The 16,804-nt window shown below is 40.2% G+C and overlaps 1 protein-coding gene across 6 annotated transcripts in view; it reads right to left on the reverse strand.

Moving 5' to 3' along the window:
* Window positions 1-16,804, reverse strand: part of TRIM2 (tripartite motif containing 2) — a 120,244-nt gene that overhangs the window by 86,087 nt on the left and 17,353 nt on the right. For 3 of the 6 annotated variants that reach the window (XM_076336671.1, XM_076336664.1, XM_076336663.1), the window contains exon 1: window positions 10,385-10,683. The exons of 1 other annotated variant lie outside the window; for it this stretch is intronic. The gene's annotated coding sequence lies outside the window, so the exon portion shown is untranslated. Of the gene's footprint in view, window positions 1-9,143; window positions 9,421-9,694; window positions 9,820-10,384; window positions 10,684-16,804 lie in introns of those variants that run through there. 2 more of the 6 variants (XM_076336669.1, XM_076336668.1) reach the window with 2 other exon arrangements.

Here is a 16,804-nt window from a genome sequence, read left to right on the forward strand (position 1 = left end):
GACAGGTTAAAGACAGCAAAAAGCACAAGTCAGCCAGAAAGGAAGCTTATCTTGCAGTCAGTCCCACTGGCATCCCTAGATATGACGATGCCTAAAACGAAACACATGTGAACCCCTTGATATTCCAGAGGATTCAAGAGTGGTAATGCATGCAATTCAGAAAAACAGGACACAGGCACTCCGTAGAGGAAATATTCTGCAGATTCAGAAATCTGTTTAACTTTTGAATGAGGGGAAAGAGTTAAATTTTTCCCAGTAGCATTTCAAAAAATGAAACTGAAGAAGTACGGACCAATCTTTTTGCCTTTCAATTCCTTCCTCATCCACAGTCATCTCAGCCTTTACAGTGAGTTCCAATACCACTTTTTAGAAGGGGAAGAACCCACAGAGATATTTAATACCATCCTCAACAGAATGAATTACCATTCAGATTTTTTCTAAGAAATCCTGTTACAGCTGTACTTAGGAACCTCCTTGCTACATGGAGGTACTGAATGCCATGATGTCTGCCCAAAGCAGCATTCTGTTGTCAATTGTGCATTTTTAGTGCATTTTGATAGTATCATCTGTAAGCATGGTAATTTCATATTTCTTGATTAAGTGACCCTGGTTTCAGCAGTTAATAGATTGACAGTCTTTAGTGGCTGGGGTGAAATTTTTCATGCTAGATGTTTGCCTCGTTAAAAAAAATTCAGCCAAAATCATTGAGTTATTTTGGAGAACAAGACTAAGAAAAATCAGATTGCTTTGCATGATAAAAATTCTGGTGCCTTTATCTGAGAACCATTAAAATCTTCTGCTTTGGAGTCGGAGCCTGAACACTAAACAATAGGGAGAGGCTTTATTCCAGAGAATGTCTTTTTTAAAATCACATTAATATGTACGCTAACTTCACTGTGTCCTGATGCATACTTATTTGGGAGATGAATTTTTCATGTGATATAGGCAGCTCTCTTTCTGTCCTTTCCTAGTGTTTGTGTAGCATACCACTGATACTCTAATTTATGGGGTTTTTATGCTGAGGATGTATTGATGAGAGTCCATTTGTAGCTATTTATGTTTAGTGTTATATTTGACACTTAACAGAATTACAGAATCACAGAACCACAGAATGGCTCAGGGGGGAAGGATCCTCTGGAGCTCATCTAGTCCAATTCCCCTGCTTGAGCAGGGCCACCTAGAGCCGGTTGCCCAGGACCATGTGTCCAGTCAGATTTTGAATATCTCCAAGTATGGCGACTCTACAACCTCTCTGGGCAAACTCTGCCAGTGCTCAGTCACTCTCACAGTGAAAAACTGTTTCCTGATATTCAGATGGCACCTCCTGTGTTTCAGTTTGTGCCCATTGTCTCTTGCCCTGTCACTGGGCACTACCAAAATAGCAGAGAAGGTCCCATCCCTTCATCATCTTCATGGCCCTTTGCTGGACTCTCCAGTATGTTCATCTCTCTCATGTGCTGGGGAGCCCAGAACTGGACACAGCACTCCAGGTGTGGCCTCACTAGTACTGAGTAGAGGGGAAGGATCACCTCCCTTGACCTGCTGGGAATACCTCTCCTAATGCAGCCCAGGACACCATTAGCCTTCTTTCCTGCAAGGGTACTAATATTTGAAGAAAGCCTGCTTTGGGATGCTAGCTTTTGATGCCAATTAAAGATGTGTCCTCATTGTAAAAACAGGTAATGGGTCAACTTCCAACTGTTTTTCTTTTCCATCTACAAACCACTATAACATCTACAATTTATACGAATAGAATAAGAAATACACCTGGATTTGGGCACAAAATTTTTTGTCAAAGAGAATGGAACAAACCTCTAGAAGGGATTAGGTGAGACCAAACAATGCACACATTTCTTTTGTGAAAAGTCCTTTCTTCTCCATTCATAAGACTGATTTCTCCTCTCCTGTGTAGCAAGCCTCAATCAATGATTACAAAGAGAAGACTGGTTACATGTAAAGAGATAAAAACAGAAACGCCATTCAGGTAGATATTTTGTTCCAAGAAATAAAAAAAAAAATCAAATACTTTATAAAGTCCTCTAGAGATATCAGTACTGCAGTCAAATTTACATAAAGGGTTGCACCAGAGATAGCCTTAAGTATAAACCTTGCAGCAGAGGAAGATATTAAACAAGACACATCAAACTCAGTTCAACAAAAGAGGACAGATTAAATTCACAAGGCACTGAATGAAACTCTCTGGTATGAGGATAAGTATTCCCATGGGCAGCTCTTTCAGAAGACAGTACCTTTACATATTGCCCTACAAAAATTCCCCAACATGAAATACTGCTCTTTTTATTGCATATTGTACTAACACTATTTCCTCACTATCAGGGCTGTTTCTTTCCTATTTACAGCTATGTTAGCCAGCTCAAGACCTCACGGTGGTGAAGAAGTGGACTTTGCAGGTGAGCAATAGTAGAAGGTATTGGTCCACACAGAGTCAGTGGAATCTGTTCAGTGAATGTAGCCAAGTGAATGGAAAAAAGAGACTCCCCTGTCACTGTATTTCTCCAATTTGGCTCTTAGTGGTATCATACTTGGTCTATAGCAAATAAAATGGCCAACAATTGTTGGTAGCAACAATTAAGCCATTCATTGTGCCTTTTGGAAAATGATGGATGGAGTTTCTTGTACCATCCACACCCCAGCTGCACTCTTTATCAATTCCTCCTTCATGAAAGTTGTGCTATTTGAGCATCTGTTCTGAATCAGTAAATAAACAAATCACTATGGACTTCTTTGTACACATACCCATTGACAGACAGTCCTGTAAAGATACAGCAATCCATTGATGTAGAGAATTGCACTGTCAGTGTGATAGGCAGCCCTACACCTACTTTTAATCTCCATACCTGATTAAACCAATCAGTTAAAGGGCTCTCTTGAGCTCTCTATGAACACCTTTATTTAGATAGCTCTCCAGAAGCACAGAAGATGACATAGTGATGTTGTGCTACTTGTTGCTCTGGCAACACTCAAACTTTCCTCAGTGACAAACGGAGGGGAAGTATATTTACAGGAAAAGGCTTTCCAGACGATAGGGTCAGAGTAGTGTGGGGTCTCTGCTGCTAAAGGATCTAAGCAATCTTTTCCCAGCTCCATAAATCAGGGCTGCATAACATCAGCGCTGCTTTCTCCTAGGGCTAGCTGGCTGAGGATCAAGGAGCAAAGAGCTTTCTTCTTTTTGCCCGCCACAGCACTTGCAATCAGGTGAGGTCCTCTCTATGTCTAACTGCCCTCATATCTTCAAGAATAAAGCAAAACAAAACCTTTCAGAGGGCATTTTAAGGACAGAACCATTTTTTAAAAGCATTACCCTAAGTCAATGATGTGGCCTTTTGTTGCCTCAAGAGGATAAACTCATACTTCCTGAGAAATAAAATAACAGTGTTTTGCATGGTGGGCTTCCCTTATCTACACTCTTTGATGCTGACCAAGAAATGAACATTTCTGGAAAAAGGAATTACCTGCAATTTTTATTTCAGTGCATGAACAATCAAGGTCAGAACCAAAGCAAACCATCACGAGTCTCTAATAATTACAATGAAAATAATTACTTTTCTCATCGATAATTATTGATTTCTAGAAGACCTCCAATGTCCATAGCATGGTGCTCATTATAAGCACTATACAAAGCTATCCATGTTACAAGCTTCACTCTGTTAACTCTCAACATGCTCTTAAAAAAAAAAAAAAAGCTGGACAAATTCTGTTTCTCATTTTAAACTGCACAATCTTAATTTTATAGAGAAAAAAAGTACTTTGGCTATTCCACCTGGTAGGAACACTGATGGTTGGAAGCCCCTTCGGGGTAAAATTTTGTCATGAGAATATGCAGTATGAGTTACATTCACTTGTAGGATGGCTATGTTTTGGCCCAAGATTAATATGTATATTGCCCTGGGAACTCCAAACATGCTAAAATAATCTGGGTGTTAGTTGATCTAATTCTGTAATCAATTTTCAGCCTCATTGCTTCACTTTTACATAGCAATTACCTAATGCCTCAGCATTAACTAAGGACTAATTTAAAATCTGTCTGAGGGCTACACATACTGTAACAAAGCTATAACAACCTATGGATTCAGATATGTCAGTAGGGCAACACTCAGAATGTCAAGGGAGTCGATGCCAACCTCCTCTTTCAAAAAACTAGCCCTACCACCTAGGAGGAACTACTTCTCTGCATTCTGCCAAGACAGAGCCAAAGACATATTTCAGCGAACCCATTTCCATCCAAAGAAGAATGGAAGCTGGTTCATTACAATGCATTCAGAGGTAGCTTACTTTCAGTCTGTAGACTCTCTCAGTTCTTAAAAAGTCCCCTTGCATGAGTGAATTCGCAGTGAATTGAAGGGCAGGGGGGAAACAGAACAAAAAAGTTATTTAACTTTTTTGAATGACTCCCCTAGATATGTAAAGGAGACTCAAAAGTACTGAAGCCTTTAAATTAAGACTACCTGTCTTTCTAAAAGACAAACAAGCTGCAGTGATCTGGTTATTTCTGATTTACTGTCTTTAAAATTAGGTCATTACTTTTAGGAATGCTTTGAAATACAGGAATGATAGGACAGGATTTCAGAATGTTCTTAACAGTAATCCATACCACTCCTGGGGATAAATTATTTTGCCTTCGACCTTCTAGCTTATCCATTTGGGAATCATATTGTTGCCTCATAAAAAAAGAGGCACCTGTCTTAATATTCCTGAACTAATGAGTTCTGCAAAATCCCTTCAAAGTACTAGCTAACCAGATTGATAAACTACTGCTTTATCCATCCAGATCAAGCTGGATTTATGATTAATTGCATGCTTGCAAATAATCTTTCAGACTGTTTTATTCACTGTTCCCTGTATGCAAAAAAAAAAAAAACCAAAACATTTGATGAGTACAATAGCCCTTCATGTTTGGCAGCTTGCATTCGTTTAGATTCTTTCAACTGCTTTATGGAAGGGACAACAGTGCCACTGTCAGAATATATTTAAATTTTGGCTGACACCAATGCCCACTGTTTTTAATATGTCACCACAGTTATACAAGTTGCGGTGTCAATGCAAAAAGAGATATTATTGCAAAGTATAGTTTCAAACTGAAATTAAAAAAAATCTTGGGAAATTCAAGGTATAGTATCTTTCCAACTGCAACTTGGCCCTCTGGGATACTTTAGATTTTTTTATTCCTGCATATACAACTAGGTTTATGACCTCATAATAAAAATGGCACTTAGAAATCATAGTGGTTTGTGCAATATAAGTTTCCAGAAAGAATAATTACACAATTTTGCTCAGTTATGTCAGTTATATTGCTCAGTTAAGTTATAGCTTGTATTCACATGCCACAGCCTTGCCTCATGAAGGATGATCTGAAGAGTGTACAAACTGAATAAATGAAATACCTTCAGAATGGAAGAGTGTATTATAATATGGCTTTGTAAACTAGAGAGTTGTTCTGACTGATTTCAGATGGCAGATTCAATCCTAGTTTACAGGTATAAGAAGCACTGCGTACCTTACACCATACTGTTCAACCAAAAGGTAGCAGAAAAGGTGATGTTAACAGATGTGTGACTTCTCCTGAAATCTACTTGTAAGATGGGCAAGGAGCAGAGAGATGGGAAAAACTGGTCTTACAGAAAATACAGATGAAGACTCTTATCCCATATTATGATCCCCACTGTTCACCTGCCCGAATCACAGTACATGGTCCATGATGAGTCAATGTGTCATGACGGTCATGTGTCATGTTGCTGTTATTTCACATCGATAATTAACATTGAAGTTTAGATCCTGTAAATAACCACAGGTAAACATGCTTCATTAAACTTGATAATGAATATTATTAGCTTAGTAATTAAGTTTATCATGAGCCTTGTTAACTTAGTAATTGACAATAGTGTCTTAATGATTTTAAGGGGAGTCTTCATTGGTGGCCCACAACTATTTTGTAATTATAGTCATGTTTTGGTCAGTTGAGTTAATTTCAATTAATATACTTCATTAACTTAATAGCTAAACATTAACAGCCTAAGGGAGATAATCCAAGTGAATCAGTAAGACAGCTTTGAAATAAGGTCACAGTAAGGGTATGTCATTTTCTTATTTTAATTACATGCAATTTCAAGCCCATGTCTGGGCAAACTCTGGTATCCTGATGACTGATTCAGTTATAACATACTACTGACATCTGTATCCTGAATTCAGATAAAAAGCCAAACAAGAAAGGTGGTAACTGTATGATAAGGGGGTTTTGCTTTATTTTTAAAATAGTTTATAAGCAATCTGACGGCAAGGATTACCTTCTGTTTCTATATAGTACCTAGCTCAGTGAACTTCCAGTAAAAGTGTTCCTAGATGCTACAAGAAATAATAAATAGTAGTAATAATATAAATGCAGAATAAAATGATAATGCCATTGGTGCAAGTCAGAATTTCATATTAGGGGTAATGACTGATGTTTAATGAACTGATCTGACACTGCACATGTTCGTAGGAAACAACCAAGCCCTGTATAACTGGATTTAAGAGAAATTACAGCTGCTGCGAATATATTCAGTTATTTTCCTCAGATGTTTTTCTTCATGCAAAGCCCACAGAAAACAGCAGCATCCCTATTTTATTTTTTCTTTAACGTTATCAGGTATGATTAAATTGTGCCTACATGTTGTTTGCTGTTTGAAGATCAAAATCTAAAACTCAGCCTAGGTACCTCTGTTGTGATAAGTTACGTTAATTGGTACCTCAGTTATTTTTTTATTCCTCAACTAGATGAGCATAATGTTTTTCTTCCAAACAGATTTAAGTCTTACTAAGTCTCAAATCACAGAAATGCTTGTGGCAAAGCGGATAGAAATTTGAAGACAGGAGGAAGGGAGAAAGGAAGGGAAGGAGGAAGGATTAATTTCTGTAAGATGTTTAAGGGAGTTTGTCCTTACCTACCTCATTTGCTTCATAATTCTTCTTGTAGGAAATTAGGAGAAAGGAGGAGTGATCATGGAATACTGACTGGAAAGAAAAGACCAACATGGAGACTTGGTCTTTCCTATGACTACAGAAGAGAAGGTGGTCATGGAATGCAGTGTTCCCAGTTTTAAAGGGCTGGGGGGGCAGGACACACTTCCTCTAGGAGGAGAAGTGAAGAACACTAAAACACAGTTATAAAAAGTTGCTTGCTTGTAGTAAGAGAGAGAACTTGGAGTGACACAGAATTCTTGTCTTGAAAGGGAATGAAAAAAGGAAAGAAATACTGGAAAGGACTATATTCCTTTTCAGCATCTGGGTAAGTTACAATGGATTTGGCACCATTAAATCTGGCCATTGACTGCTTTGCAGGGGTTACCTGTGTTGGCAGCTCACCCTGTGCTTTGCATGGAGAACACTGAGAATTCTCTTGAACTGTGGCCAGTTGCAAACTGGCCAGACAAGACTGGTCTTGTGCAGTCACTGGTGTACCCCTTCTTATTCTCCAAGTGAGGTCAACCACAAGGTGAACAGGTTAGTTCCCTGATCAACCATGCACACTGCCTGGCTTTCCTACAGGCCAAGGTAAAGGATTAGGCAGTTTCAAACCTCCCAGAAATATTTATGTGGCAGGGGGGAAACCAACAAGGCAGGCAATCACAGTGTCACCGATCTGTTTACCAGGGGGTAAAGGTATCTGAGAAGCTGACACACCAGCGAGCATGGGAATGCTCACACCTCAGTGCCTTCAAAGAAAGTTACAAAGCATCGATGCATGTAATAGCAAATGAGGTTTCAGCTCAGGGCTGCAGCACCAAGAACTGCAGGGGATTGTTTAATATTCAGTGAGCATATGCCTAAAAAGTCAGTGCACATGCTATCAGAATTTCTGCATCCTGCTGCGCATCAATGAACTTTGCTTAGGCTTCATCAGGATCCATTTACATTGTGGATAAGAGATTTGGGAGGAAAACTGGTATACGATGCAAAGTGCAAAAGAAAAGGCAAAAACCTGCTTTTCTGGACACCCGTCAGAAAGATGCCTGAGCAGATTTTAAATAAAACAACTCTAAAATTTTCCATCCATGTCCCAAATCTTCCCAAAAGAGAATAATTTCTCTACATTTTAGAGACTTAGGCAGGGGCTTTCAATGTTTAATCCAGGCAAGCAGTGGATTAACTGTCTTCAGCTGAAAGCCTGCCAGCTGACAACCCTTCCCCGCACACATGGCATTTGATGTCTGCCATTTTAATATTTTGACATTTTTGAGAGAGACATTGTCCTGAAAGGTCACCACTTGTCTCAGCAGTTGGCTGGCTGCCACTCAGGCTTGGGAAGCTTAGCTCCACAGCTGTCATAAAAAATGACCATTTTCACAGCTAAGTTTCAGGGAAGCTATGAATTTCTGACTGTATATGAGGGGAAGAAGGAGACAAGAGGAGGAAAGAGAAGCTCCAAAATCACCTTTCACTTGCTACAATGAAGACAGGCATTTCTACATATACGTCTGTAAGATGAGGCTGGAGTATTGCAAAAGCAGCTTATAAACAACAGATTGACCAAACATACCTGTGTTAGCAGCATTATCAAGGGGGTTATACCATGAATATGTTTAGCCCTCTATGTGCAGCAAACAACACAACATATATACTCTCTCCCTAGTCACTTAATGGCAGTCACCTGTTAACTGCGATAATGACATTTTCACATGGCTCAAAAAACTTACAGTACCACAATGGTCCCTAAGAAATAACATAACCTATAAATAAAGCAAGAAACATGACGTGGCGACACAAACAAACCGGCTACAGCCTGCATTTCTTGTGCAATTATCTGACATTCATACTTGGTACTGATCACAGGCTGTTTTCAATAAACAGATTTCATTCACAGCACAGTAAGAATTCACTAGCCATAAACTCAATAGGACAATGGCACTACAGAAGCTTTGAATTAGAAAGGAGAATAAAAAACAAGATGCTGTTTCTTCAGTGCTACGAGACCAAAAAATACTAACAAATACCAATTCTCTTCCTTACAGTATCACCACAACACTGAGAAACCTTCAACTCCGCTGCTTCCCAAACACTTTACTATCCTGCCTTCATGCTACATAGCAGATAAAGATCATCTTCATGTACAGACAGAGTGAGACTGGGGAAAAACATGCATTGCTCACCGTGCTATGCTCATTGTTCTTATCAGGTCAAATGCAGACTTACTGGTGCCCCTTATGATGACTATTTATTTGCGCTTCTAATAATAAGGTACTGTCGAGTTTCTTAATGAGAAGTCCGGGTCTGCATTTATCGATTTTTAAAGAAAAGATTCCAGGTGAAAAATACCATGGCAGATTTCTCTCCTATGCATTCACAAGCCGTCTATTACTGCTGAAGTATCTTTCTCGCTGTATATGTAATATTATCTAATCTAAGCAGAAAGCCATCTCTCTAGAAGCACCTCCTGCATTTGCTTGGCTTCTCCCCTCACAGACAAAATGGTAAGCAGACATCCCAAAAATCAAACACAACTGCAAACTGTTTGTTCCGGAAAGCTTTCATGCATCCCTTTCCCTCAGTAGCTCTTCCACTGAAAGCCTGAACAATACTGCAGAGAGCTTTCCCTGTCAGGATGTTTTTGGCTTTCATCTCTCTGCTTTTTCAAGCAGAACACTGAGGTAGAAACCCTAATTAGCAATCTGAAAGCACCACACAGGCAAGGAATACTTACGTTTGCAACTGAATTTGTGATATTTGCGCACTGATCCAGCGACTGATGATTACAAAGAAGAGAAAGAGCTTTTTAGGCTGCCTTTCAAGCCTCACAGCAGTGAAAAGAAGGCTGTTTTCTGAAAGCTACTCATTTTCTATATGCTGTGCTCTACTAGCTTCCCATGTGCACACAACACAGCTGCCAGATTTAATAACCATGTCAGCCTGCTTTCCCAATAAAGCAGCAGAGAGATGACAGGATGAAGATGAAGTAGCCAGCACGTTAATCTGTAGTTATGGCTGCACTAAGCCTTGAATGAATATCATGGTTTTATTGCCCTTGAAGAAAAAAAATAAAACAAATTGACACTATTTGTGAAAAAAACATGCAAAAGGATTTCAGAAAGGTTAATCCGTACTTGCCTCAGTGACATTAAAGTACATTAAAGAAATTTCTCCTTTTTAACAGTTAACAAATCCTAGGACTTGAGTTAATTCCTTTTTACTACATCCTGATCTTTCAGAATACATTTTTCCTAGCAGTGCATGCTTGTACCCCAAAAGAACAAAACCATTAACTGACAAATTAGTCAAGCTTCAATCTTCTCCCAGTTCCTCTCTGGAAGGAAGTATTTCCCTACCTGTCTGTCTTTGCTGACTTCTTTCAGAAAAAAAAAGTTAATAAAAGAGGGGAAAAAGTCTCGTTTACCGTTTAAATTCTCCCATGCACAGTGGTTCCTAGAGCACTGGACTCTAGTATCTGATGTGGTCAGTTCACTGCCAAGGTGGAGCATTGCCGTACCTCCAGTTGCAAAACCAGTTCCATGTGAGGGAAGGGTGGCCAGTTTACGTGACAAGAGAAGGTGCCAGTCATGCAATCAAAACCAACAAACTAAAAATAAACCCAGAAATGTTCAGTTGAATTTGCAACAGTGTGGGGATGCTGCAGATGTCATATGACATCTGTGCGCATCTTTTTTTCTCTCTCATTTATATTCCCTTCGCTTCCCTTGGAGGCACCTGTCTCAGCGGGGAGTGGTTTCTGTGGAAACTACGGATAGTCGGTTTTCCCCTCAGAGAAACTGTTACTATGGCAACCTTACATAATGTATATGGCCTAGATTCTTTTTTAAAATAATCTAACACTGAATTCCTCATTATAAAATTAGAGCTGATCTGTCTGGGGGGCAAGAAATATAGTTATTTAAAAATCGCATTAAAAATGTAGGATAAAAAACCCCAAATGGTATTATGAATTAAATGAGAGTGTAGGGGGCACTGTCATTGCATCACTCAAAGACAAAATAATTTGTAAATTCCAGTAAACAAGGTCTATTATTTAGCATTTGTGGGAAGTAAGGAGGAAGGGAAGCATTTACTTGAGATTATGGCTCAATATAGCAATCAATACTGCATCTTATATAGTGGAGTTTTTTTCTGCATGTTTATTCTTCCAGCAACCAGGACCTCACTTAATGACATAAGCCCAAACACTGCTTACATCTACCCCATTCAAAACTGAAATATGAGCTTCAAAGTCACTTATTCTACATCATGAAATCGTGCTACATTAAAACTCAAAGAAGTGCCTGAAAGGAGCTGTATGAGTTAGTGAGGCATAGCGTGCAGTGGAGCAGAAGCAGAAAAGGCACACTGCTGTTTATATGACTTTCCTCCCAGCTCAGAGGAGAGGAACCTGCCCGCAGCCATGGTGGGGAGGGCAGATCTGTCAGATTGTACTGGGGAGACAGGGAGGTTAGGGCCCTGTTATGGGCACTGGGCAGGGTGAGGGGGCTTTGCCTTCTAAGTCAGCAGCTGAAGACCTGCCTGGGTTGGCAATGACATGAAGTGGTAGTCATGTCACAGCTATTTTGTGACCCCTGTGAAATGGGTAGGTAGATGTCTCCCCTCCCTCTCCTATCTGCAGCCACCCTTGCATGTAACCCTTTTGTTGGTAATACAAATCAGAAGTCAAATGGTTAAGAAGGCAAAGCTATCTGTTTACACAAATTCAGTAATTTTGGTTTGAAAAATATTGTTGGGGAAACTTTAGTAAAACCCTGCCTCTGAGGTATCTGTGTTGTGACTCAGTGGATCGAGATCTCTCCTGACCTGTCAATCTATCAACTTTTATTAGCATGAACTATGTTAATATACATGGGGACTGATTTTTCTTCTCTACTCCTATTCAGAAGATGAACAAGAGAGAGCACTCTGCCTACAGAACATTTCCCCAAAACTTACGCAAAGTCCTCCTACAATCCACTGTGCAAAGGGGCTCTCCAGGTGGGACAAAGCAGGCAGGAAGCATTGCTTCAAACCCCACACCATTTATGTTCCTTTCTTGTGTAGTGGAGACACTTTTACAAAGGAGACTCATGCTGTCTGAAGGTGAGGTGTTGTTTGGGATGTTGCTTCTCCAATCAGGTGTTAAAGAACCAAGACCAGGGTTTCACAAAAAACCTGCTGGTGCCACAAGTGATGGGACATTCTCTAATACAAAACCCCTCAAAAGGGGTTTCCCTGTACTGGGAAAAGTTTGACTTTTAAATTAAAGAAGAAAACTGCTCCATAAATTGCATTGAACACCCAAACTGACCTATACAGGAGATCTACTCTGACAATCACACAGAGCAGTGTTTTGTCAGAGGCTGTGCACACACACCTTTTTGTCTGTGAAACTCAAGTGTTATATGAAGGTGTGAAAGCATTAAACATTCTCTCTCACACAGAAAAAAAAAAAAGGAGATTTGGTGCATGGTGTTAACTTCAATTGGACTTGAGAAAGTTCAGCACCACCAGGACACATTCTGCACCTTACATGACCGAAACTTTCATGATTTATCCAATATCACATTCCTAGTCAAACATTACACAGGAGTCAGGCCTCCCTGACGTTTGACTTTTGAACCCCGGGGCTCTCATGTTCTATCCACACAGCATACCAACCACAACGTGTTACAAACAATCTTTTGCCTTCTAAAACAAAAAAATGGAAATTAGAAAATATTTTCAACAAAACATCTACACCCACTTCTGAATTAATCTTATACACAAAATTACACAATAATTAGACAATGTCTAGTGAAACATGTATTTAGCAGCCCTAGGAAAGACAATATATTCAAAAGAAAAGTGCTAAAATGAAAAGATTCCTTAAGCAGATTAGAAAGAGCTAAGCTGTCACTGAAACTCAATGTTTTGACATTTTTGCTATGTAAAACCTTGAACTTCAAAGACCTTTAAAAGGTCCCTTTCAACCCAAACTATTCTATGATTCTATACATTGCACAAAGACAGCAACAGGGACAAATTGAGAAATGAATATTATAACAAGGTAAAGCAATGAAGTTAATAGCTTCTTTTTTTAAAAAAGAAGCAAACATCTGACATAGAATGAGAAGGCTCAACTACTTTTCATAGCTGTGCCAACTCTCCCAACACAGAAAAGCATAGCACAATGAAAGCTGACATGGTTACATAGCTTCTGGACTGAACTAAGTAACATCTAGCCAGCTCAGCGTGGAAGCAGCATGAACTTGGAACTCTCTCCATTTGTCTATGCAAATATTCTGTGTGTATCCAATTCATGGTCACTTGCTGCTTCCTTGAGCATAAGACAGGGCGTTTGGGCACCAACCTCAGGAGTGGGCATCCAACTAGTACCAGTGTACTTCCAGTAAGCTAACCTACAGCACTTACATTTCTTACCTTAAACTCTACCTTTAGCTACCTGGGGATCCCAAGTTACCCAGATTTCTGATCACATTGTAAGGGACCTGGCTGAGATACTGCTGAGAAGGCAGTTAGACTAACAAAAGAAAGATCTGCGTTCACAGCAGGACTCAGGCAGAGATGCAGCTGTAACCTGTGAACTTGCTGTTAGTTTCCTCCCAGCAGGGAGTTAGCTCACTCCAGGAGTCCAAGCTTCTCTTGACAGCCCAGGATCTGCAATAATGGTCTCTCAGCGAATAGACTCAGAAAAAAAAAAAAGTAATTGAGCTGTTATGACCTGGACATTGTTTGGCGCACGTCACTGAACATGATAGCAACCGTACAGCCTACCATAGAGCTGAGAAAGGCAGACTTCCAGTGGTTGTTTAAAATGGCATCCACCCATTCCAGCAGTATTTATTATAGGTTTCCCACATCTTTTCCCATGTCATTACATCAAGCCTATGAAAAAATATATTAGCAACACAGTATTACATATGGCTTTGCTCAGAGATAGAGAGAAGTGTCAATAGAAACCCTTTATACAATATTACATTACTTATTCCAAAAGAAATCTCTAGTCGACACACCACCACACTTAACTCCATGCTAAGCTTTTACGTAGACAAGCTACTTATATTTCCGGGGTATTTGCTCATCAGATTTATACTGCTTTTGATATTGCAATTTCTCTTCTCCCATGGTCCTATTATAGAGAAAAGGTCCTCCTTTCTATCTACTTGGATTGACATGCTTTGGATGAGGGGGAAAAAAAAAAAAATCTTAGCAGTAAATAAAGGGAGAGACAGATTCACAAAAAGGCCCAGGCAGGGGTGTCAGTTCCTAACCACGAGGTGCCTTGCAGTCTGCAGATCGCCCTGCCAAGAGTTCTGTGCTTAAGCAATCCACAGGAATGACACCCACAAAAGCCAGCACATTAGCACAGAGCTGCCTAACTTAGCTACAGCAAAACGCTAAGATCTTATACTCTCTCCATGAACTTGGTATCCTCATCTGGGCCACAAGAAAATGCCCATTTCCAACTGGAATTAATACATACCCATTCTCTTGAGTTAACTTCCCTTTCTCACAAAAGCTGACTGGGGAAGAGACGAGAGGCAATTACAGTACTCAAGAGATGACAGATTGGGGCTCAAATCTACTAGCAGGCAGATGAAAGTTTAACCAACATTCCCTTTTTTAATCATATCTTTTTAGGTTATTCTAAGGTAGGAATCCTCCTGAAGCTGCTGTCCTGATATTACTAAATAACAGAGTGAGGGAGGGAACCAAGACCACTGTGTAGCCTAGAAGTCAGGCTGTTGTTTAAGGCACTAACCTTGGAAGTCCAATCTCTGCTTCAGTAATTGGCTGTTCATTAGCAGTTGAACCAGGTTTCTGTGTCCCTGATGGCAGGAGCTGTTTTGTTGGGTGCTTTTCTGAGCTCTGCCAGACTAACTGCTTCAGAGAAGACAGGCACAGAGTGTCTTCTGTGATGGTCCTGACGTGTCTAGGTATGAGGGAGATGCACAGTTGCTCAGCCCTTGCTCCTGTTTAGGATCTCCAGACACCTGGGTTACGTGGCAGGTTTCAGAAACCTACATTTCTGCCTGAAGTGTTTAAGGTGGCCGCTAGGTACTTAAGGCCATGTCTACAATGTGGGAGCAGGGCCACCTGAGCTGGCAGGGATCTGCATACTGACTCATAAACCAGAAATGCTGGGGAGTTCGGTGCAGAAACACACAATCTGGCTCTGTGCATGGTCACTAATAAGCCATAGTGTTGTGCACAAAGCTGCACTCCACTGTGACTTTTCCAGATCGAGGGTTCCTGAACTCTAGTCTACCCCAGAGAGCAGGCAGGCCCTACATCTGGCCTCAGTCCCTGCACGGATCTTGCCCGAGTTCAGCCAAGGAAATAGTCATTATGGGGATTAAAACTAATCTGATTTCATCTAGCCTAGAACACACAGGAAACAGATCAAAGGTGGATTTCTGCCTGGGTTTCTCATGGATTTCAATTTCAGTTAACACTCCCAACTGCAGGCCTGCCTATTTCTGACCTTGTTTTAGAAGCAGAAATCATTGCCAAGGCTCTGGCAGCCAGGCCAGAAAATAGTGACAAATAGTGTAAGCTGATCTGGCAGGCTTCATTAAGGGCAGATTAAACACTGACAGTCCCCAAGGTTTTTGTGATATGATTGCATGACATGGCCAATGAACTAGTCACTCCCTAGGGTGAAAAGCAGAGATGATGTTCAACCGCCTGGAGAGTGGAACATAGACTGCTTTGTGAAATTACATGTTACAACAATGTAAGATGCAAAGCACCATCTCTAAACAAGCTGCTTCACCTCAAATAAACCCTGTCAATAGCTAAACAAGCCTGTCCATCCTTAAGAGGGCTGAGCAAGGGCGGGGGGGGGGACACGCAGAAAAAAAGAGACCTGCAAAAGGCCAACGTAGGAACGCAACAATCCACCCCAGTCAGGATGTCTTCCCTTTTTTCCTATGCAAAGTCCGTAACTCTCATCGTTTAAGATTGTTTTTTCAAGAAATATTTGGGAATGGTCCCCCATTTACTGGGTCGAGTATTATTATATCAGAATGTCAAGAACTCTGAGTTGTCTGTGCTCATGGCAAGGTTGTCTTGGACCTAAAACAGCCTCCTAGTTCTACTATCTACTTGTAACTTGATGATTTTCCTTGCTCTACAGGGTGGTGGATCTGTAAGTTTCTAATTAAAAAGACTGCATGATCACATTTCCTTTTTCAATCCAAAATACTCCAAATGCTTCCAGATTTTCTCTTACATCACCAGACCAAATAAATTGATCCTACCTGAAATGTTGCCACTTAACATTGTGTTACTTGACTCCTTCTGTACCCATTCTATCCAAATATAATGCATATGAAATCAAATGCTTTTAAACTGAAATTAAAAAAAAATCCCATAACATCAAAAGAAGAATGGTTATCTGATTTGTAGGTGCAGAATAGATAGAGTAGAAAGATAGATAGAAAGAAGCTGCACTGGGTCTATACAGCTACAGCACAGGAGGCTGCATTAAGATAACGACAAACAGAAGAGTGAAATTTGTCATTGACCATCTGAAATTAGAGTTCTAGCAGCATAGAAATGAAAGGTGAAAGCCTCATCTGTGCCTCACTACTTTATCCAGAAAGGCAGAAAATTCAGATACGTAACTATTAACATGACAATTGAAAAGTGAGAAACAATTCTGCAAGCTTCCATAGAACAGAGGGTTTCTAATTCAGGCAGAAAATTATCCGAGTTTCCATATTTCTCTGCTAAGGTCTGGATTGTATCTATTGACGTGAGTTTGGAAGAGAAAAGAGTGCTGTTGAATTTGTCTCATGCCCAGAGAGCACTGCATCCAAGAGGCATAGCACAG

This window comes from Aptenodytes patagonicus, chromosome 4, assembly GCF_965638725.1.
Source record: "Aptenodytes patagonicus chromosome 4, bAptPat1.pri.cur, whole genome shotgun sequence".
Lineage (NCBI taxonomy): Eukaryota > Metazoa > Chordata > Aves > Sphenisciformes > Spheniscidae > Aptenodytes > Aptenodytes patagonicus.